Here is a 23541-nt window from a genome sequence, read left to right as displayed (position 1 = left end):
GAGTTGTGAACCATATACATAGTTTCGTTTTTTCTCTTCTTCTTTATAAGCTGCCTAAATAGAAGCAAACTGCTGGGGTCGTTGTTTTTTGTTTTCTTTTTCGTTTTTTGTTTAGTTACTGCGAGCCGATCAAGTTGTTGTGTTGTCAGCTCCGGGGTTGCGGACTTGTCACTCCGGAGTTGGAATGATTCCGGAACTATTCCAGATTTGTCAGAGCGCGGAATGGAATTGGAATGGAATGGCGGAAACTGTCCAAGGAATGGAATGGGAAAGGAATGGATCTGGTGCCCCGGTGGCTGCTGGACTAGCCCGGGGGCTTAATCGCTGCGCGAGCGAAACGAACCGACATAAGGAATCGTTAGCTCACCGAAACGAAAAATTATAACGAAGTTGCACGCTGTCACAGCGGGCCTATAGCGGGTCCGTGATTTGCTCCGCGTGACGCATGACGTAAGTTCCTCGTTAAATATCCTCGTTCGTTAAAAGTGGCGCAATCTTTGGCTTACGCAAACCACACACCGTGATCGCTATTATACGAGAGGGTAACCCAGGTGAAAAGACGTTAACGTTGCGTGGGCCTACAGAGAATAAGAAAATGGCGGAAGGATTCTTTGCCTGGAAGATAACGGAAGCTGCGAACCGTGAACCACGCGGCCGTAACGGTCAAGATGGACTTCAGTGAGATGAAATAGATTGGAGGTAGTTATTCGGCCTGTCAAAAAGAGCAGCCCATGTGCTACACTGTTAGAAAATTTGATACCTTTCAGGGTATAAACGTATTGTCCCGGGGCGAATACCTTTTGAGGTGCTTCGATGTAAAGTAATTTTGTACCTCCCTGAAAGTATATTATTTGCACCTAATGGTATAAACATATATCCCCTTGAATGTGTGTTTGCAAAACCGGGGTCTAATCTTGGAACTGGTATATTCGGTTTATGTCGGCGCTTTATATAAGAGTGGCACCTCATGATCTAGATCGTAACAAAATTAGAACAAAATAATATTGAGCGACAAGTGCTTCAATAGCATCAACTACCGCGAGAAGGAAAGGAGAAAGAAAATGCTTGGACACGCACGCACACAAACGTACCCACATACTCATATTCACAATGTGCAGGTGCAAAACGTAGAAGGGAGCTCGTGCAGATTACTCGCCACGCAGGAAGCAACGTGGGAGGATTTAATGGAGAACAGATACTGGTATATAATACATGGCTTCGGAAAATGCGGGGCCACTTTCGCCGACACGGTTTCCACGGCACCTCCAACAGCATCCAGCCTGGCTGCTAAGTCTTCCCAGTCTCTGTCCCTATATGTTGACGAGTATATGTGGACGAAAATGCTCCTCGGAATAAATTACGGATGTAGTTCCGTATCGGGACCACAGGCTTTTTTAAAATAAATAAAAAAGAATAGAAACAAAAATCAAACGCTTTTACGTGAAAGAGGAGCTAATTATTATTAGCTAATTATTTCGGTATGCAGGCGAGTACGTTCGGTTGAAGTTGTGGTCAGAGATTACGCCACATGTCCCGTTGACGAAGCTTACTTAGATCGTAAGGTGGACTTGCGATTAAGCCCCCAGTACGGTTGCCGGTCCCTTTTCTTTTATTGATGGAATTAACGGAATGGAATAGGGTCGCCCAGCCCATTCCAGGAGTGGGAACTGGTCATACCTTTTCGTTCCGAGGAATTGAAAGGAATGGAACTATCGCAAATCTCCATTCTGAGGAATGGAATTGGAATTGGATTGGTGGCCCCATTCCACAACCCTGGCCAACTCCTTACGCCCGCCTTCGGTCACCTGCGACAATTCCATGTCCCCGGGATCAACACCCAGCCCTTCTCTCCCTCGTCCCTTTTTAACGCCCCAGCTAAGATGCTTAGATTTTCACACGCATTTCATGTCGATATAGGCACTGTGGTGGCTGACCTTTCCGAAATAAACGTATATGCCCCCTCCTTTATCACGTGTTACAGCTAATTTTAATATAATCTCTCGTGAGTGCGATTTGGACATTTTTGCGAATTTTAAATCTTTTATATCTACAATTGCAGCTCTAGTATGATTTTCTCTTGACTTTATTACGTTGTCACTGCTCACTTACCACTCTTTCATTACTCTCTGTTTCTGTACTTGTGTTTCTCCGCTGTCCTAGATGTGCCCTATTACCTCTATTACGTTTTCGATTAATCGTGTTCCAATTTGGGGTGCACCACCATCACATAGGCAACAGTTGTTCATGGGCACCGTAGAAGTAACAATAAATAAATAAATTAAATAAACAAAAGTACACACACCGGCTCAACGGAAAGAAGCTATATAGCAAATTTGATTGACGTTTCGTCTCTCATACGGGGTACATCATCAGAACTATAGCCTTAGTGGCAGAATGAGGATCCAGTTACCTGAGTTTCTTTATTTACCGACGCCCATGTAGAAAGTCATGATAAGGGCCGCGGTCAGCATGCTGTTTTGTCACACCGAGGGCGTGTTTTTTTTATAGACGGTATGCAAAACCCAGCGCCCTCTTGTAGCGCGCACGGAAACGTCCGGAATTCCGCCATGTCTGAGGCTCCCTCCCCGACGCGAGTCATACACACGACTCACGTCCAGCTGTTCTATCCACTGATCTCGATTGTAAAAGGCTGGATCGCGGATAGGGAGCGCGAGCGTGAAGAAACCGGCCGCCATCTTACGGTGCTCACAACAGCCGCCGCAGCGATCATGGCAACTTCTTGCAATTACGGTCGTACCAACCGTACTGGCAAGGTTACAGGGCCTAAACTTATACAGGTGAGTCACTCTTCATCAAGGAATAAATAGGCGTCCAATCTGTACATTTATTTGACCATTATGAAGTGTTTTTTTGCCCAAAACGAGCACTGGATGCAGGTTGCTTGATCGCTCTTCCGACGTTCAATCGAGCACACTTGCATTTTACCCGGCGGCAAATACAGTTTGAGTGCATAATATGCTTGAAAGAACATGTTACACTACACAGGTAGTGTTGTCATCAATATATGTGCGAGCACTCGAGCGCTTTTTTGCATGCATTGCTAGCATGGTATACGGTGTTCTCTGCGGAAGCAAGTGCCACATTCATTTTGTAGAGCGAGAAATGAGGCGACCAGGCTCTACTGAGGTTGATGGGTTTAATGACGGTTAATGGCGATGAACCGAAAACGAAAGCTCGGGTCACGCGCAGTGCTGCGCGTAACCGATGGCGGTGCTGGTGATGATTATGACGCTGCTGCTACAGGGCTCCCCCCCGTGGCGGATGACAAGGCTGGCGAGGAGGGCCGAGGTTGGCGGAAAGGTCGGGCGCCGAGGCCAAGGAGTGCAGGAGGCGGACCCGAGGCGGTGGGCGGCTCGTAGTGTACTAGCTGCGGCGCCCAATGCACTCGACGTGGAGGGGGAGGAATGCTGGAGACAGGAGCTGAGCACGGACGTAGGGAGGGCGGGTCGGGCGATACCAGAGGTGCAGACTCCAGGAATGCGGGCTTAAGCCTGTCGATGGCCACAGTGTCAGGTCCCCGTGGAAGATCGAGGCGGAAAAACTTCCCGGCTCGCGAGATGACCCTGTAGGGGCCGTCATAGGGAGGCTGCAAACTGGAGCGCACAGAGTCCCGGCGGACGAAGACGTGGGTGGCTTGATTAAGGTCGGGGCTCACGAACACGCGTGTTGCGGGAGCGGAGCGGGTAGGCGTGGGCTTGAGGTCCCGGAAGAGCTGGCGGAGACGGTCGATGTAGGAGGAAGGGTCGTGGACGAGCGGGGCCGATGGGGTGAAGAATGCTCCGGGAAGGCGGAGCGGGCACCCGTAGACCATGTGGGCCGCGCTGCAGTCATCCTGGCGGATCGCGGCGCGAAGGCCAAGCAGGACGAAGGGTAGACGCTCGGGCCAGGTTGTGTCGCCGTGGTCAGTGGCGCGGAGGGACGCCTTGAGCTGCCGATGAAGGCGCTCGACCAGGCCGTTGGCAGCCGGATGGTAGGCCGTGGTTCGGATGTGATGGGTTCCGAGGGCGTTGCACAGGTGACGGAAGAGGGACGATTCAAACTGGCGTCCTCTGTCCGTGGTTACAGTGGACGGGACGCCGAATCGGGAAACCCAGGAGAAGAGGAATGCGTGGGCCACCGTCTCTGCCGTGACGTCAGGAATCGGCGTTACCTCCGGCCAGCGGGTAAAGCGGTCGATGCACGAGAGCAGGTAGCGGTAGCCTTTGGCCAGAGGAAGCGGGCCGACCAAGTCGATGTGGACCTGGTCGAAACGGGCATCTGGCGGAAGGAACCGCGATGGAGGCGAGATGGTGTGGCGGTAGATTTTGGACCGCTGGCAGGCTAGGCAGGCCCGCGCCCAGTCACGGACATCGGCATTCATGCGAGGCCATATGTAGCGCTCTGCGACGATCTTTTGCGTGCCGCGCACGCCAGGGTGGGACAGCGAGTGGAGGGCGTTGAAAACATGCCGGCGGAAGGCCAGGGGAACGAAAGGGCGCGGGGTACCAGTAGAGGTGTCGCACCATAGACTTGCCGTCGAACCGGGGAGCGAGATCTCCCGAAAAGTGGTGGATGAGGCGGGGAATGAACGAAGGGCGGCGAGCTCTTCATCTGCCTGTTGCGCCTGGGCGATGCCGTCCAAATCGACCGCGGGGGGCGGATGGAGAGCATTGACGTCCGGCCGCGAGAGTGCGTCGGCAGCGGCATTGTCTTCGCCTGCGACGTGCCGCACATCGGTCGTGAACTCCAAGAGGTAGCACATGTGGCGGGTTTCACGAGGCGAGTGGTTGAGGGAGGCCGATCGCAGGGCGAACATGAGAGGCTTGTGGTCGGTGTACAGCACAAACGGGCGGCCCTCGAGAAAATGGCGGTAGTGTCTGCATGCCAGGTAGGCGGCGAGGAGCTCACGCCCGAAGGTGCTGTAGCGTGTTTCGGCTGGCGAGAGGCGTTGGGAAAAGAAACCGAGAGGTTTCCAGTGGCCATCCTGACGCTGCTGCAAGACTGCGCCGACAGCAGCAGTGGAGGCGTCGACGAACAACGCTGTCTCGGCGTCAGGACGAGGATGGTGGAGCAGCACAGCATCTGCCAGGGCCTGCTTGACCTCTTCGAACGCGCGTTCTGCTGCCGGTGTCCACTCCAGAGGGGCAGCACGGGCCTCTTTCGGATGGTCAGCGCCGAGAGCTGCGTAGAGAGGCTGGAGCAAGGCAGCACAGCGAGGCACAAAACGTCGGTAGAAAGTCACGAGGCCGAGGAATGAACGAAGTCCTTTGCGAGAAGTGGGGGCAGGAAAGTCTCGGATGGCCTGGACCTTGGATGCGAGTGGCCGGATGCCTTGCGGGGTGATGGTGTGTCCCAGGAAGGTAAGGGTGGTAACGCCAAACTCGCACTTCGCGGCATTGATGGAGACTCCGTAGTCCTCCAGGCGCGAGAACAGGGCGCGCAGATGGGCGCGATGAGCCTCCGGGGATGGACTTGCGACGAGGATGTCATCCATGTATGCGAATGCGAAGTCCAGGCCGCGGAGCACTTCGTTGATGAATCGTTGGAATGTCTGCGCAGCATTACGCAGGCCAAAGGGCATCCGCACGTATTCAAAGAGGCCAAAAGGGGTGGTTATAGCAGTCTTCGGGATGTCAGGGGGATGGACGGGAATTTGGTGATAGGCTTTGATGAGGTCTATCTTGGAGAAGATGGTCGCTCCGTCAAGATTCGCGGTGAAGTCCTGAATATGGGGAAGCGGGTATCTGTCCGGTACCGTGACGATGTTGAGTGCACGGTAGTCCCCACATGGGCGCCAATCACCAGGTGTTGCTTTGGGCACCATGTGGAGAGCGGAAGACCACGGGCTGGAGGAAGGCCGAATGATCCCCAGTTCGAGCATGTGCTCAAATTCCCTCTTGGCAATGACGAGGCGCTCCGGAGCCAGCCGTCTGGGGCGAGCGAAGACAGGGGGGCCCCGTGTCACGATGTGGTGAGTGACGCTGTGTCGAGGTGGGCAAGAGGCGTGCGATTGGCGCAGGACAGCGGGGAACTCCGTGACAATGTCGGCGAAAGCAGTGGGCAACGGTAGCCGTATGGTGGGACTAATGGCGGCTATATGCGCTGGGGCTCCATAAACGTGCAAAGAAGTAGTGTTGTCGACGAGGCGCTGGCGTCTAATATCCACAAGAAGGTCGAAATGGTGGAGGAAGTCGGCGCCAAGGATTGCGAAGGGGAGGTCGGCGATGGTAAAAACCCAACGAAACACTCTGCGCAGGCCCAGGTCAAGGGTGACGGAGCGTTGACCGTAAGTTGAGATGGTGGACTTGTTGACGGCCTGCAAAGCCAATTCTGGTTGTCGGTGTCGTTTTTCTGCGGGGGTTGGTGGAACGACGCTCACGTCAGCCCCGGTATCCACCAGGAAGCGACAGCCGGACACGCGGTCCGTGATCCGGAAGAGCCGGCTGTTGTCGCCCCCAGCCATGCCAGCCGTTAATGGTTGGGGGGAGCGTTTCCCGGCCACGAGCAAGGGGCCTGGCAGTTCCTTGCGGCATCGCCGAATTTTCGATGATACCAGCAGAAGTGGTGCTGAGAGGGCGAAGGAGACCGTTGACGGGATGGCGAGCAGCGACGGCAAAACGGGCGCCGAGGGGAACGTGGTCGCTGCGGGGGAATGGCGTCCACCCGGTTCACCAGGGCCGCCACCGTAGTCTGGAGTTGCTGGAGCGACGTGCTGATGGCATTGATTGCAACGTCAACCGGTGGAGGGGAGGTGCGGGGGGCCAGGGCGGCAACGGCTCCTGGTGATGGAAGGCCAGCAAAATCCAAAATACGGTCCGCCATCTTCGCCAAGTCATCCAGGCGGGAATTTTCGCCGGCGGCCAGGATCATGCGTACGTTGTGGGGCAAACGTTGTAGGAAGAGCTCGCGTAGTAGTGAGTCGTCCGTGGTAGGGTTGCCGGCGAGGTCGCGCATGCGGCGTAGGAGCTGGGTGGGCCGTCGATCGCCGAGCTCTTCCCTGTTCAGAAGCTGCTGCAATCGCCGCTCCTCCGAAGCAGATGTACGGCGAATTAACTCGTCCCGTAAGGTGTCGTAGGGCAACTCGGGGTGAGGGTGGATTATTAGGTTACGGACTTCCGCCGCAGCTTCGGGAGGAAGGTTTGCGATGGCATAGCCAAACCTTGAGGCTTGAGAAGTGACGCGGCGTCCGTCGAAGAGAACCTCCGCCTGCGCGAACCACAGCTGAGGGTCGGAGATGGAGAAAGGCGGCAGGCGGAGCGGTGCCACAGAAGCCTCAAGCGGTGGAAGTGGCGGCGGCCGGCCGGGAGGCGAAGAGCTGGTGGAGTGCTGGTCGCCGTTCATGATGGTGGAACGTTGGATCACGTTCGGGTCACCAGTTGTAGAGCGAGAAATGAGGCGACCAGGCTCTACTGAGGTTGATGGGTTTAATGACGGTTAACGGCGATGAACCGAAAACGAAAGCTCGGGTCACGCGCAGTGCTGCGCGTAACCGATGGCGGTGCTGGTGATGATTATGACGCTGCTGCTACAATTTCTTTGAATTACCTTCGCGCACAAGTTCGGTATTACGTCATAATAAGACCACGATTGTCACATTTTTTCATGTATTGGTATTATTTTGTGCCTTGGTTTGATTTGTGACAAAGAATCCTACGTAACGGTGGTGTGGCGCGACTTGAATAACGCCTTTGTGTCTGAGCTGTATCGTCAGCTTGTTACGATAGTAATAATTTGTAGCGTGTCGTGCTATTTGTAGCAGTTTTAAGGCAAAAGTGGTCTCTCAATACAGGTTTCGTCATGAGGGCTGCCAAGTGAATAATCTGTGCAGTGTGATACGGCTGGGTGTACAGGTAAGTATCACGTTCCTCATCCACTGGTTTCTACTTTACAGGAAGGAACAACCTCAGTGCACGCACTGTGGTTAGCCTCTCTCAGTTTTGCATATTTTCTTACATGTTCACATCAGAAACACACCTTAAACTTTAGGCTCGTTCACCCAGCAATATAATAATTAGAGATTATAATTCTTTTTAGAAGAGTTCCCCATATTCTCTTTAGAGTAGTTTTTAATCTTTTTAATTATTAGAAGATACAGGGATTGTAAACCATGTTTTAAACTGATGTTTTAACATTTGTCCAATGCATTTATTAAACAACATATTCATTTTTAACTGGTTGCACCCAAACCAATGTTCTGATGTATTATTTCCTTTGTTGTCGATGCACCATAAAAGTTGGAATAATCATCATCAATGCAGGTTACTTCACAGCTGCCTCATCATACTCAAGAAATGGGTGCAGAACCTGCATAATGCCCGCAAACTTTGACTACCACAGCACCTCCAGAAAGTAAAAGCATATGTGTCACATGGGATTTTTAAAGGCATTCACAGTATATAATACCTTGTATGAACTGTTGTAGATCTAAGCAGCCTCTACAGTACACTCTCAGAAATTAAAACTTGTCAGGGAACTGTGATAATTGTTTCAGTTAATAGGCATGCACATATACGCTATAAGAAGAAAGTTATTTATTGAGAATGCACTTCTCTGGCTACTCATGTTGTTTACATCTACTGTTGATCACATTCATTTATCACATATTATGTTCTTATATATTATTATTAGATTATCACATATTTGATCACATTAAATTCAAAATCCAGCGTATATGAGAAAATATCAGGAGGGAAGCTGCTATTTGTTGTGCATTCCAACCTAAAATTGAGTGCTACAAATTTAGAGAGTGTACCTGTCCATTGTCATTCCTAAATAATATATTGTCATTATAGCAAGGTCACAAAACAATAAATGTAGTCTTTTGCGACCTCCCTGCACGTTCATTGTATCCTGAAACGCATAAGTGCAAGAAATAAATCTTGAACTTGAATAAACTTGATGTTGTATAAACTTGACATAAAATGTTGAATAATATAATGAATGATATAAAATATTGAATAAACTTGAACTCGTATATTCTCTTTACTCATCATCGGTGATCTTCATTACAAGCATATCGTGTTAGACTTTTTTGTTTGCGTTTCACAGACTGGGTACATGAGGGCCAAAATGACAAAATCACAACTGTTTCAACCTCCAAATAGTCCTGTTGCAATTTGAAGACCATACGTGGAGCTGCATTGTTTGGAACACGCTCCACATAACAAGCATGACAAAGTCAGCACTGGATAGCAGGACCCCGTCCCCAAGCAGCTTTTCTCACGCTGCAGTTGTATTCAACAAAAGCATGTGTGTGCTGGAGAAGGACATGCAGTTTGGCACAACCGCGCCTGCAAATAATCAGAACAAATGAAGAAGCAAACAAACATAGAAGGGCTGTACTTGAAAAAGAGATAAGTCCTGTGTCTCAAGGAGGTGTTACCACTTTCGAAGTAGTAACTTAATTGATTAAGCTTACATCACTACCTGATTAACTGTCCTAACGAGTGTGATCTAATTGCGTGAAGTAATTATTTGGGCTGCTTCGGTGTGTCCATATTTGCGAGGCAAAGCACCGCTGTCGTTTACTAAAAGACTCTTTCTAAGGCGATGCTTGATATAAATCATACTAAACGCATACACGGCTAAAACAACGGCTGTGATTCTACAGAACGATCTCTTTCTGCCATGCGAGTATATCTTTTCCCGGACCGTTCTTTATGGAACAATTTTTGTCCAGAACGCAGTACTGGATATTATATACAAGGTTGTTGTTAACCTCAAGTCGTCTCTTATTGAAATATTGGCTGGGAAACGTGCTGTAGTACAATACCCAGCGCTGCACTGCAGTGATGGTCTAGTTTCGGAATGCAAAACATAACGTAATTACGAATCGAACAGCAGGACACCTGTGAAACACTGTTAGGATACATCAGTATACTGGTACCTTACAAAATTGTGTGATGACAAACAACGATCAATGCTAGCAGCGCAATAAATACTCACAATCTCTGTTGCCTCCCATTGTTTTCTATGGGCACACACAGCACTTTAGGGCACCCCAACATGGCGGCCCGAAGGCACGCCTCTCCCCCACGAGCCCCTCTCCCATGCGCGATCCAGCCTTTATACATAGAGATCAGTGGTTCTATCGCGTGTCTTGCCTCAGACATGTGCTGATTCACTATGTTATTCACATGGTGAGACGAGGGGCTCAAAAGGGAATGCAAGCAAGGTGAGAGTGCTTCTGAATTCCTTGTCGCATTGGAGCGCGGTCATTTTGATTTTGGGAGAGAGAATTACTATAATCTACTGCAAGGCGGCTCTTTAATGCCATCCTATGACATATTTAGACAGTTCAGTACAGTCCACTTAATAACTATTTAGTGCACTGTATACGGCATTAACATTTGGTACAAAATAAAGCTTAGTGTGATTGCGGCAAGTAGCGATGGTCAATTATCCTAAAACAATCTGTTTCTGGACACTACCGATGACATATCAACAGCTTTGTATCACTACTACGCGTTCCCTTGGTGGCTTTCTCTCTCACTACTTCTTGAATGTGAAAACTGATGGCACAACAAATTCATAGAGGCCCATTCCATTTGGCACGTTTCGGACAAAATCAGTCTCTTTGAAGTTCCCAGAACGCACCTTTGCTGTGTCAGCATTGAACTTATCCTTTCTCTTGATGGCAAGCAGTAATTTCTGTCTCAGGGAAGCTCATGAAGGTGACTGTAAGGCGAGCATGAAGTGTCCTCGCACTAAACGATTGAAACAGAGTGCACTGTCTGAGAGGCACATCTGGGGAGGACCACCTCTCTGGTAAACAGTCACACGAAATGCAGTGCAACCAAACGTGACAGTTATGGGGGAGATGGTCAAATAAAGAAAACTCAGATTCACCGAGCTGAGACCACATTTTATACCAGTGCGTAACGATGAGTATCACAGCGGGTTTCATAGCAACAACTGCAATCGTAAGCTTTTATTTTGTACCAAATATTTCTGTTGTATAAAGTACCCTAACAATTTCTCAAATGAGCTGTACTCAACTGTACAAATTTCTCCTGGGATGGGATAACAAAGCATCGTTGCACTAGGTTAACGTAATTTTGTTGCCCAACCTATGTCACCGCGCTCAACGCTTTCTATGCAATAAGGAATATAGACATTTGAGGCTCTCTTACCTACTTTACATTCCCCTTTGAAATCCACGTCCTATCACACAAATAGGATAGTTAAACAGCATATGTGAGAAGCATGACACGCGAGAGAACTGTCGTATGGTAGTCGTTTGCATTGCTCGGGCCGGGTAGAACGCCTCAGACATGGCGGAATGCCGGTAGGTGCTACGAGATGGCGCTACGTTTTGCATATGGTCTATTCAACCCGGATAACCCGCGAGTTTGCTTTTGCGTAGCATCACTTGACCCTGGAGCAACCGCCCTTCGCCGGGAATTTTTGAACGATTGGGGTCATTCTGCGTTTAAGATGGCGGATGATGAGGTTACCAGTTACCAGTAATCAATTACTTTTTTCAGTAATTTTTAACGTAATAAATTAATTTTGTGAGCAGGTAATTTTCCAAGTAGTCTGATTACAATTTTCGGCAATCAATTACTGAGTAATCGGTTACTTTTTTAACCTTCTGTAAAACAATGGCAACCCTTTTCAGCAAGTCAATCTGTTCTTCTGTTCCACCACGAGTTGAATTGAAGCAATGGCGCAGAGGTCACTGTGACGGCCGTCTCTAGTCCACACGTATTCCATGCACATCACAGTAATGTGATAATCCCTTGCAACCGCGACCTACTGGATCAACAGTAAAATAGGTGACTGTACTGACAAAGTGTGCGGGCTGAACATAACAATAGTAACAAAACGAAGCGGATGTTTCGACTCCTATTCGACCCATTCAATAAATATATATTCCCCCCCCCCTCCTATTCGGACGTCCGTGTTGTGTACATATATCTGTAAATGTGTATATAAATCTGTAATAAACGCCTGTATGTGTTTTGTTATGTTGCCGTCAAATGTATTTGTCAATTTCACATATCATGTATCATATTAGAATTTGCAACAAGAGCTGCATGGTTGCGTTCACTGCAGGCTTGTTGGCATTGGTATGGCCCGCAATATAAAATTAACGGGAAAAGTGAAGCGTTACATTTTTAATCAGTAACGTTTTACATTTTTTGATGAAGTAATTTGTAACGGTAAAGAATTACTTTTCGCGCAGTAGTAACGGTAATTTTAATCGATTCCTTTTTTCGTGTAACGTGTAAAACTCTGGTTATGGCCAAGCGAAACAGTGTATAGTGGCAGACGGCAAGGCCACACACGCATTTGCGCGACGTCACAACACCTGCTTACCCTCCTTTGGAGCAGAAGTCGAGAAGGGTTGTTACCATAGGGCGAACCCTTGCAATTTTTCCCGCAACCGTGGCTACTTTTCGCCCACTTCGATTCACTCGGAGAGAGAGAGAGAGAAATACATGATGACGATGAAGGTTGAATCAGGAAACGCGCACTCGCGACTGTATCGAGCAGGACGAAACTGGATATAAACGAGACACGCAAAACACACAAACGCACACACACAGATGCGACGTATCTCCAGCTACGATCGAAGACGGATGCACGTTGAAGTTTTCTCGAACGGAAATTAGAGTGAACAACTCAGGACCTTGGAACCGCTTTCTGGATGCGAAAAAATGGGTTAGGATGAGGAATGTGTTTACGGGCAGGCGGATTATACGGAGTTAAATATACCTTCGGATAGAGAAGGGGGGGGGGGTATGCTTATTGAAAAAAAAATAAAAATACGCCAGTAAAGGTTAGTCAGGCACACACCGACTTGCTATTCCATTCATAAAAAGAATACGAAGAGAAAGAAAACGGAAAGCATAAGAAAGGATAGCGGCATTTACGACTGAAGCTACCATTTTTTGTTGTGTTTTCTTCTTTTTCTTTTATCGCTCCTACGTCCCTGGCCCCGTGAGTGAGTACAACATGACGGCGGGGGGGGGGGGGGATTTCAGCTGACCCAAGTAGGTGGAAGGCCTTGAAGAGACCCGTGAAGCTAAAGAACATCGATGGGAAACATACCGTCCACCCCTAATGCACTGGGCTTTCGGTACATTGTGCTGCTTGGGCAATTGCAAGAAGTAGGAACCAAGCATACGATAAATTAAATATACACGAAGGCAGCTGACATAATAATAAAATGAAGATTGCGATATATTAGAGATGCAGGTAAATTTTAGAGGCACTAGAATGGAGCACGAGGTAAATTAAATATACAGGCAGATTACGCAAATAGTAAAGTCAAGCAGGTGAGTTTGTTTCACTCGTAACAGGTTCTCAAACCTGAAGAAGTGCAGCCTACTGAACGAAAGTCTCGTTTTTAGTTTGTATATAGTACACTGTCTTTGCGTTATATTTGATTATCGTCGACGGGGGATGAATCGCCGTCATCGCCGTCACCTGGCCGCGTGCAAAACAGTCTTCATTGGTAATGAAAATGTTGAGAGCGTCACAGCGGAAATCTGGCATTGCTCCTTCGGTTCAGGTATCCTTGCGGCAAATGCGTTCCGTTGCCGACGGCAGAGGAATCTCTTTGTTGCCGCGAAATGAGACGTTACTGAAGCAGCGCAGTGGTTGCATTTCAAGAAATCAGTACTTTGAAGTACTGTGACTAGACACTGAGGTGCTCCAGGTGTCCTACTGCTACGTGAGAGAAAGCGACGACAACTCCTTTATCAGGAACAGCGAAGTGAACAAGTGAGTTCATTCACGTGTGCCTTCAGTTTGTTATCAATAAAGTTGTACAGTCAACCCTCGATTTATGAACCTTCGATTTATGAATTCCCTCGTTTTATGAACAGGAGCACGAGGAATCAAACTTTTTACATGTATTTTTTGCTCGTTTTATGAACCTCGATATTCGAATAATGAATGGAATTTCTGGGAATCAACTAGGAGTTGCCCAGCGTTTTTGCCTTCAGTTTATGAACAGATATGGTTCGGAGGTCAACAGAAATGTTCAACGGGATTATTGCGTGGTCTTATGAATGATGCCGGAACGGACCAATCTTTTTCCAGGTATTGCACCCTCGGTTTCTAACCCCTGGAAATCCGAACAACAAACGGGTTTTCCGGGGACGCATTAGGGACGACCAAGTGTATAGCAGAAGGCATGGTCGAAAGCAAAATTACACAATATATTGCATTATAAACACAATCCCAACTCACAAATACTGTTTCGTCAGCCGATAGTACTGACTTAACGGAATTTTCGATTAAGGAATCCCTCGATTTATGAACGATTTTTCCGGGAACCAGGGTGTTCATAAATCGAGGGTTGACTGTATACCATAAATTTACGCTGTACATGCAGGAAGTTTCGGTACGTTGCCTACAAACAGTTTACCAGGTAGCTCACGGGACCATTAGGAAAGCATTGCAGAAAAGTCCTGAAAGCATGTGCTATACATGCCTTAAGGGAAAACTTTCCTTCTGAAGCATACAAAGGTTTTTGACGTGTGATGCAGTAGGTGCTGCTGTCTGACCTTGTGTATGTTTATTCGCTGTCACTGAGGTGAAGCTCTCACTTTTCATTCAGGAGTCTTTCACTCACTTTTCATTGAATGCCTGCCATCTTCACAGAGGTACAGTGGATCGTTCGGTCGCGAACACTGCAAGATCACAACAGTATCCCTTTCATGAAACAATAGAGATCTGCCATATACCCTTCTGGAGCGACGAGACAGCCACTACACAGTAAAATACATTCTACAGACATCAAAGCTTGTAAATACTGCTTTATTGACCACTCTGTTTATTCAGTATAAGAAGGGCCTCAGGTGGGTACATGCCAATGTTTTCAACAGAGGTATCCATATGATTTCATCCTCTTCAGAGTCCTCTTCGCCTGTTCGATGATGCCTCTTCGTCCTCGGCAGAGGCATCCATATCACTGACTCCCCAAGCATGTGAAGAAAAATTTTAGACCTCTTCTGTGCACATCCGTCTTTTTCAACCCTTTCGCAATTTCTCATTATAAATTTCCCATGTTTTCTCTCATACCAGTCTAATTACAGGCTTATTAGGGCTTTTGCAGGCCGCTAATATTTCACTGTAGCTCAGATGTTTGCAAGCTGTCGGTGTTTCATTCAGGAGATGATCTACATGCTCTGCAAAGAAAAGATAATATGGTCATGGCTAAGTGTCTTCTCTATACTCTTTACATCGAAACATGGTCCCTCATGGGTGTCGTGGATGTTGATAGTGTGCCGGATCAAACCTAGACACATTATATCGAAGTTAGTATATACTTTGTCCTGAACGACAGCTCATTTGTATACGTAAGCTCGTACTTCTCCACGTGCTAAGCAGAAGCTCCCCTCAGAATTGGAGCTACACCTGTAAAAGTGGTTCCAAGTATGCTGCATCCACGGGTTTAGCTCAGCACATTAACGGGACGTCACCGGAGCTTCAAGTTTTTTCTTAACCCTCTGTTACAAGATTCTCTTGTGAACTACATGGCCATAAGCATTTCCAAACATGGCAATTGCATATTGCAATTGTTTACGATAAGTAACTACAAGCTAGTTTTTTTTACCTTTTACGACATGTACGTTTTACGTCATTGCTGCGGATAGAATTATTGTAACAGAAAATTCAAGTACGCAAAGCTTATGTGCCTTCTTTTATATTATTTCCTTTTGCGCCCTCAATCCTCTCTAACAGGAATTTGTATTTCCTCCTCACCACCTTATTTCTCCCCTTTCTCAGATGCACAGCTCCGGACAACCTTAAAATTAGACTTGCAAAAAATTCGGTCTCAATTCCCAGCGCGATAACAGCAACCCCTGAGGTACTGGGGGAATGCTAAATTAACAAAATCCCTGCATTAACCTAACAGAATAATTTTGTTAAATGAAGATTTCCTCATGGCCCCATGGGTCGCTGTAATCGCGTTCGTGAACGAGACCACATTTTTTCCAGTGTTATTGTTAAGGTTGACCGGAGGTGTACATCAGTGTAAATACCAGTACCAAGTGTCTGTCTGTATCGTACCTGATGAAGGACTGACTCCGTCCGAAAACTTGCGTTTTAGTAAAATAAATTATTTGAATGTTTCGGACTCTCTAAATACGTACTTATCTTATTCACTTGCCAGTGCTAGACTTTTCCCATTTTTGCCTATTGGTTTCTACTCTATGCTCTGCAACAAGACCGTGAGTTCTGATAATCCTACCTGGGTCCAGAGAGGGAGTCTGCAACCTTTGCGGTAGGTGCATGGTGTAGGTGAGATACCTGAATATTAATCGACTCGAGTAACCAAAGAACCTGGTCAACAGCAAATACTACAACGTGTCATTTGAATATGTGCAAAGATAACAGGCTATGAAATCACCATTGAAAAGGATTGTGCCTGGCAGCAAGACGATTCCTGCAGCCATCTTGTTCACCTGTGGCTGACGTTTCCAAGCGGTAAGATTCCCAAGCCTTTGCTGTGAGAAGCGTGACGCGAACATCTGTGCCCACTTTGTGTGATGCACCGCAAGTCCTGCATTTCTCAAACAGTTGTAATAGTGGAGTTTTGAATTTGATGTACTTGTTCTGGCCTGGTGAAGCAGAGGACACAACACTGCAAAGTAGAAGATCTTTTAGTGTCTGTAAACTTATATCAGTAGGTTATGTACCATTCAAAACTGGTATCTTCAGATTCCCAGAATGGCTCAACAGCTAGTTCCACCAGTGGTGAAGATATTGTCATATCATGCACCTGCAAGGAATGCAGAAGTTAAAATTCTGAACAAAACAAGTGCTCGTCCCACCTGTGAGCATGATGGTGTATGGGCAATAGGTGTTCGAACCATCACTGGATAAAGGGTGAGAAGTGTAAACGGTAAATCATCTGTTTGCATGCTTTTACTTCCGATTTATTTTCAATTTCTTGTCAATCACGATGGAAGACTGTGGCGCTAATATAAATCAAGAATGCGGTCAGTATCTAGCACACAATTTATCTCATACTTACATTCTCCTGCGAGAGTTCAGGGCTCCCAAGGGGAAGGGGGATGTTCTGTTTGTTACATTACGTTAAACCAGCCTCCTTGAACGGACGCACAGCGTGTGTGATGCTTTCCGTTATGTCTTTCATTAAACCAGTGTGCAGCAGTGTGATAATACATATTAGGGAGAGAATAGATAGCAGAGTGGCGCATTCTCCTTGTTGCCATGTACGGTTTCCGGAAGTATGGCAAGTATGGCCGATAGGAACGAAGAGCCCTCCTATGAAATATTTCAAAGCCGAACCACTGCAGGTAAAGTTAGCTTGTACTCAGCTCTTAGAAGTGCCTGAGTGGTTAGATACAGTCTGCGAAAGGCTGAATGTTTTGTAGAAATTGCGTTATTCACGTGTCCGGTATATAGAGGAGAAACACCGTATTCTCTCTCTGTGATTGTGTCGTATTGTGTATGGTATTGTGAGTTATTGTGTCGTACGTGACTCAGAGTAGTAACCTCTGAAAAATAAAGGTGGAAAAGAAAAAAAAAGCAGAGTGGCGCAGTAGAAGCGTGCTGGGCCCATAACCCAGAGGTCCGTGGGTCGAAACCACGCTCTGCTAATACGACTTTTCACTAAAGGCCATCTCAATATCCGTACTGCGTACTTACAAGTACGCCCTCACTAAATGAACACGATATCTCCTTGAACAGAGGCACTGCGTTTGTGATGCTTTCCGTTAGGTCTTTCGTTAAACCAGTGTGCAGCAGTGTTATAATACATATTAGGGAGAGAACAGATAGCAGAGTGACGCAGTGGATTGTGCTGGGCCCATAACCCAGAGGTCCGTGAATCGAAACCACGCTCTGCTAATAGGACTTTTTACTAAAGGCCATCTTAATATCCCTACTTCATACTTACAAGGACGATATCTCCTTGAACAGAGGCACTGCGTGTATGATGCTTTCCGTTAGGCATTTCGTTAAACCAGCGTGCAGCAGTGTTATAATACATATGAGGAAGATAATAGATAGCAGAGTGGCACAGTGGATTGTGCTGGGCCCATAACCCAGAGGTCTGTGGATCGAAACCACGCTCTGCTAATAGGACTTTTTACTAAAGGCCATCTCAATATCCCTACTTCATACTTACAAGGACGCGCTCAGTAACTGAGCACGATATCTCCTTGAACAGAGGCACTGCGTGTGTGATGCTTTCCGTTAGGTCTTTCGTTAAACCAGTGTGCAGCAGTGTTATAATACATATTAGGGAGAGAACAGATAGCAGAGTGACGCAGTGGATTGTGCTGGGCCCATAACCCAGAGGTCCGTGGATCGAAACCACGCTCTGCTAATACGACATTTTACTAAAGGCCATCTCAATATCCCTACTTCATACTTACAAGGACGCGCTCAGTAACTGAGCACGATATCTCCTTGAACAGAGGCACTGCGTGTGTGATGCTTTCCGTTAGGTCTTTCGTTAAACCATGTGCAGCAGTGTTATAATACATATTAGGAAGAGAACAGATAGCAGAGTGACGCAGTGGATTGTGCTGGGCCCATAACCCAGAGGTCCGTGGATCGAAACCACGCTCTGCTAATACGACATTTTACTAAAGGCCATCTCAATATCCCTACTTCATACTTACAAGGACGCGCTCAGTAACTGAGCACGATATCTCCTTGAACAGAGGCACTGCGTGTGTGATGCTTTCCGTTAGGTCTTTCGTTAAACCATGTGCAGCAGTGTTATAATACATATTAGGAAGAGAACAGATAGCAGAGTGACGCAGTGGATTGTGCTGGGCCCATAACCCAGAGGTCCGTGGATCGAAACCACGCTCTGCTAATAGGACTTTTTACTAAAGGCCATCTCAATATCCCTACTTCATACTAACAAGGACGTGCTCAGTAACTGAGCACGATATCTCCTTGAACAGAGGCACTGCGAGTGTGATGCTTTCCGTTAAGTCTTTCGTTGAACCAGTGTGCAGCAGTGTGACAATACATATTAGGGAGAGAACAGACAGCAGAGTGGCGCAGTGGAAGCGCGCTGGCCTCATAACCCAGAGGTCCGTGGATCGAAACCACGCTCGCTAATAGGTCTTTTAACTAAAGGCCATCTCAATATCTCGGCTTCATACATACAAGGACACGGTCATTAACTGAGCACGATATCTCCTTGAACAGAGGCACTGCGTGTGTGATGCTTTCCGTTAGGTCTTTCGTTAAACCAGTGTGCAGCAGTCCTCTACTTCAGGGACCAGGACGATCCATTCCTCAGAAGCTGCACACAGACACTTGGAGCACACCACCTCCATAGGTGGACACTGCCACTAGAAAATCCGGCAAGGGCAAAGGAGACCCGGGCGTTCCACAGGGAGATCGGAGCGGCTATTGCCTTCTTTGAAATGCGGTTCTCTCGGGACTACCTCAGCAAGGTTAAGCGGAGAAAGCTCTACTGGGATACTGTAGAGAGCGTGACACCAGAACCGGTCTATCGGAAGTTCCCTCTCACAACAGAAGCCCAGAACGTCTTCAAAACGCTACGCAAGCTCTGCGTACCATCCGGCGCGAAGGACCTCTTCACAAGGTTCCACTGCGAAGTGTTGCCGGTCAAAGTCTGGCTTCAGAGAAAAGGATTCTTTGTCCCGTGGTCAGTGAGGTGTGACCTGTGCAGCGCTGAAGAAGACCTGTTTCATGTGTTTGTAAACTGCAAACGAGCTCGAGATTTTTGGGAGCAGTTCAGAGCGTGCACCGGTCTGGACATCAACATTGACTGGTTTTCGCTAAAATTCCTCGTGTTCGACGGCTGCGAAGACAACAACACGTCGGCCGCTCTGGTGGTCATCGGTCTCCACTCCTTATGGCGGTACAGGATGGCCATTTCTGAAGGCAAAGCCAAGCCGAAGACACCATGGAACCATTTCCTCACCAGCCTTGAATGGGTGCTCACGATGGTGACAGCACGGGAAGACGATATCACTTGCAGCGGACTTAGGAGCCTGCTGCAGACCATCACAGCAAGGAACAAGAACGCCAGCTGGTGAAAGACAGCGATGTAAAGGCACCTGCTTCGAGCATCAAGAGGGTACGGAAGAGTACCACAGTGAAGACACCGCAGAGCAAGCTGAAGAAGAACAAAATTAGGAAACGGCACACCCTATTAACTTACAGAATGGCGAAGTAGCCATTGAGATTTTATGTACGTTTTAGCATGGAATAAAGATTTAAAAAAAAGAGTGGCCCAAAAACTGGGCCCATAACCCAGAGGTCCGTGGATCGAAACCACGCTCTGCTAATAGGTGTTTTAACTAAAGGCCATCTCAATATCTCGACTTCATACATACAAGGACGCGGTCATTAACTGAGCACGATATCTCATTGAACAGAGGCAATGCGTGTGTGATGCTTTCCGTTAGGTCTTTCGTTGAACCAGTGTGCAGCAGTGTGACAATACATATTAGGGAGAGAACTGACAGCAGAGTGGCGCAGTGGAAGCGTGCTGGGCCCATAACCCAGAGGTCCGTGGATCGAAACCACGCTCTGCTAGTAGGTCTTTTTACTAAAGGCCATCTCAATATCTCGACTTCATACATACAAGGACGCGGTCATTAACTGAGCACGATATCTCCTTGAACAGAGGCAATGTGTGTGTTATGCTTTCCGTTAGGTCTTTCGTTGAACCAGTGTGCAGCAGTGTGACAATACATATTAGAGAGAGAACAGACAGCAGAGTGGCGCACTTCCGGTAGCGAAAGCGAACGGTTGTGGGCGGTATGAGCTCCGGCGGAGCGACGATGAGTGCTAACCCTAACAGGGTGGAAAACAGGAATAACAGAATTGCTGGGACTACAAAGGACAACAAGATGATCATGCCTACCGTACCTACAGGTAGTGTGTCTTTAAACACACTTTTCTTGCATGCTGACCCGACTGGAAGGCCATATAACCAACATCACTTTGCTGAAGTATTCAAGACCCTTGTAAATAAGGAAGATGTAGCCACGTTTGGGGTATATCAGTATAACCATGTGTGGAGCATCCGGTTTCATAGCAGCCTCGTGAAAGAAAGGATTTTAGCTCTCGGAGAACTAAGCGTAAAAGGGCGCAAATGCGTCATCATCGACCCCCAACAAAAAAGACGTTGAAGTGAAAATGCACTGGGTGCCGGGTGCCCTGCCCGACGAGGAAATACGACGAGGGTTGCAGCGTTTTGGTCAGGTTAAAGAGATCAACAGAGAAAAGTGGAAAGATTCCTTCTTCGATGGTGTAGAATCCACTACGAGACAATTCAATATTGAGTTAAAAGGAGGCATGACAGTTGACGACCTGCCACACCAAATGGCGCTCTGTGGGTGTCAAGTTCTACTGGCTGTTAAAGGAAGGGCACCGTTGTGCCTTCGGTGCAAGCAACTGGGACATATTCGTAAACAGTGTCAAACACCAAGGTGTGGGAAATGCAAGCGTTATGGTCACGACGATGCTGAGTGTGTAGTCACATACGCGTCGAAGACGAAGAAGGTCGTCCTGGACGAACCTGACTTATACCTAGCAGACGATAATGAAATGGTAGATGATGACTCGGCCGCAAAACAAAATGCGCCGCTACTGGAAACTGTGCTTAGTGGAACAAGCAGTAGCAATGCAAACGATAACGGGAATGATAATAACACGGTGGCTGATCCTATTGTGATGATGACGACTGGGAAATGGGAAATGATAAACACAAGGGGTGAGAAGAGTGGAAAGGATGTCGAACGTGAAAGCATAACCGGAAAGAAAATGAAAGGAGATCCGTTACAATGCTTAACACCGCCATTAAAGGGACTCTGACCAGAAGTTCGACAAATATTTCGTTTGCATCTATTACGAAGGTCATGCCTCCAAGCCACACGCGAAATATTTTGGCTGTGCGCGGAGGCAAAGTTGGCCAAACGGAGAGCTGAAAACCGGCTTCGCTTTTCCCCCTCAACTCGCGCAATCGGGGCCGAAATCTAGCCTCTTTGCAGTGGACATCCGCCAATTTCCGTGTGCGTGACAAAATCACGAGGGCCACGTTTCATTGGGCGCCCAGACCGGAAGTTCTGTTGTTAGTGAGTTTGTGAGAGCGCCGGCATCCGTCCGGAAAGCGATCTTCAATATGGACGTCGAAGGAAGAAATGCGGAGACTTCGAACCCGGAACTTCTTTCTGACCTTTCTGCGATCGAGAAGAAAATTCTGCGTGCTGAACAGCTCGGTAGGCTTTCGAAACGTCGCCGATGCCGCGAATGCGAGACGAAGTTAGAGCTCTACGAACATCAGTCACAGATGAAGCAAACAGCATGAGTCGCCTGTCTTCAGGTAAGCGATGAGCTTTTTAACGCACACTGTGATCGAACATGTAAACGATCTCAGAAATTTCGTGTTCTGATATCTAATGCGCACTTGCTGTTCATGGTGCCGGTGTGGCTGGTGTGTCATAATGCCGAAGGAGATCGAATGCTTGTGCTGCAAGGAGCTCGAAAACACTGCCGAATGACTGCAGTATGAGTGCATTACAACCCACAAAGATTTCCAACTTCTATTCCTCAATATGACTGTCCTGAAGGTCGCATATTGAACTCCGTGGGCAGCGCGAACCTATGAGCGACTATATTCACAAGTAAGTCACATGTGTCCTTGTCGAACGATGTAAAATTTGGGCGCCCAAAACTGGTTTGGTCCTGCAATAAAGTCGTTAGAAACTCCAGTACAGGGCGCAGCACATAAAAAGGCTATACAGTACACGACTCTGAACTGGAGAAAACCAATATAGGCAATTTTGTAATTGTCAGTGTGCTGTGTCCTGAGTCACGTTTTTATGTATTGCCCTGTGCATAAGGTTTTAGCGTTGGTTTTTAGCGATATTGAGTGTTCTCGATTGTCGATTCAGTGAAAAGTAAAACAATGTTTGGTTCTAAAAGAACACAGCATGTGTAGTAATATGTTTAGTAAGGTGTGGGCAGGTAAACTGCAGTTGCTCTCAGGTACATGTAGAAATGACATTGCACACACACTGTACTGTAACCGGTTACCTATTTGCCTAAACTATATTTTATGTACATCTGTGTAGACGATGCAGATACATTGCGTATCGCCAGTTTGCAAGGTGAGTATGGCACAAGCTTGGGAAAAACAAGATCATGGTCATCCCAGCCTGCGCAGTGAAGAGGGTCTGGCAAGCCTTTCCCACAGAAAATGCCACAGACTTCAAGTACCCAAGATCCTAACTGGGGGTACCTCTTCGCACAGCTCGTCTATCACATTTAAAATAATTCAGCATCTGTATTTAGGATGATCTATAGCTCTCAGGATGATGCACGGTTCATGAGTTCAACATGTTGTGTTGAAACACAACACTAGTCCTTTTTAATGAGTCTTGCGGAACGATAGATGAGAACTCCTTTCGTGACATTGTGTACCATTGCTACAGTGAACAATTTCTTGAGCAAGACTGATGAACGAACGAAAAATAGAGTCTTGTCTTCCAAATATGTATGTTCCCTGTAACTTCCGTATTTGTTAAGTGACCCATGTTGATGTCCCCCCTCATG

At 47.4% G+C, this 23541-nt stretch overlaps 1 non-coding gene across 1 annotated transcript; it reads left to right on the top strand.

The window, feature by feature from the left end:
• Positions 1-20445: 20445 nt before the first annotated feature.
• Trnam-cau (transfer RNA methionine (anticodon CAU)) lies at positions 20446-20517 on the top strand. Its single transcript has one exon. It is a non-coding gene; the product is annotated as a tRNA-Met (tRNA).
• Positions 20518-23541: the final 3024 nt, after the last annotated feature.

The sequence above is a fragment of the Ornithodoros turicata genome, chromosome 1 (genome assembly GCF_037126465.1).
Source record: "Ornithodoros turicata isolate Travis chromosome 1, ASM3712646v1, whole genome shotgun sequence".
In the NCBI taxonomy this organism is placed as follows: domain Eukaryota; kingdom Metazoa; phylum Arthropoda; class Arachnida; order Ixodida; family Argasidae; genus Ornithodoros; species Ornithodoros turicata.
This window is presented reverse-complemented; position numbering and strand designations above follow the sequence as displayed.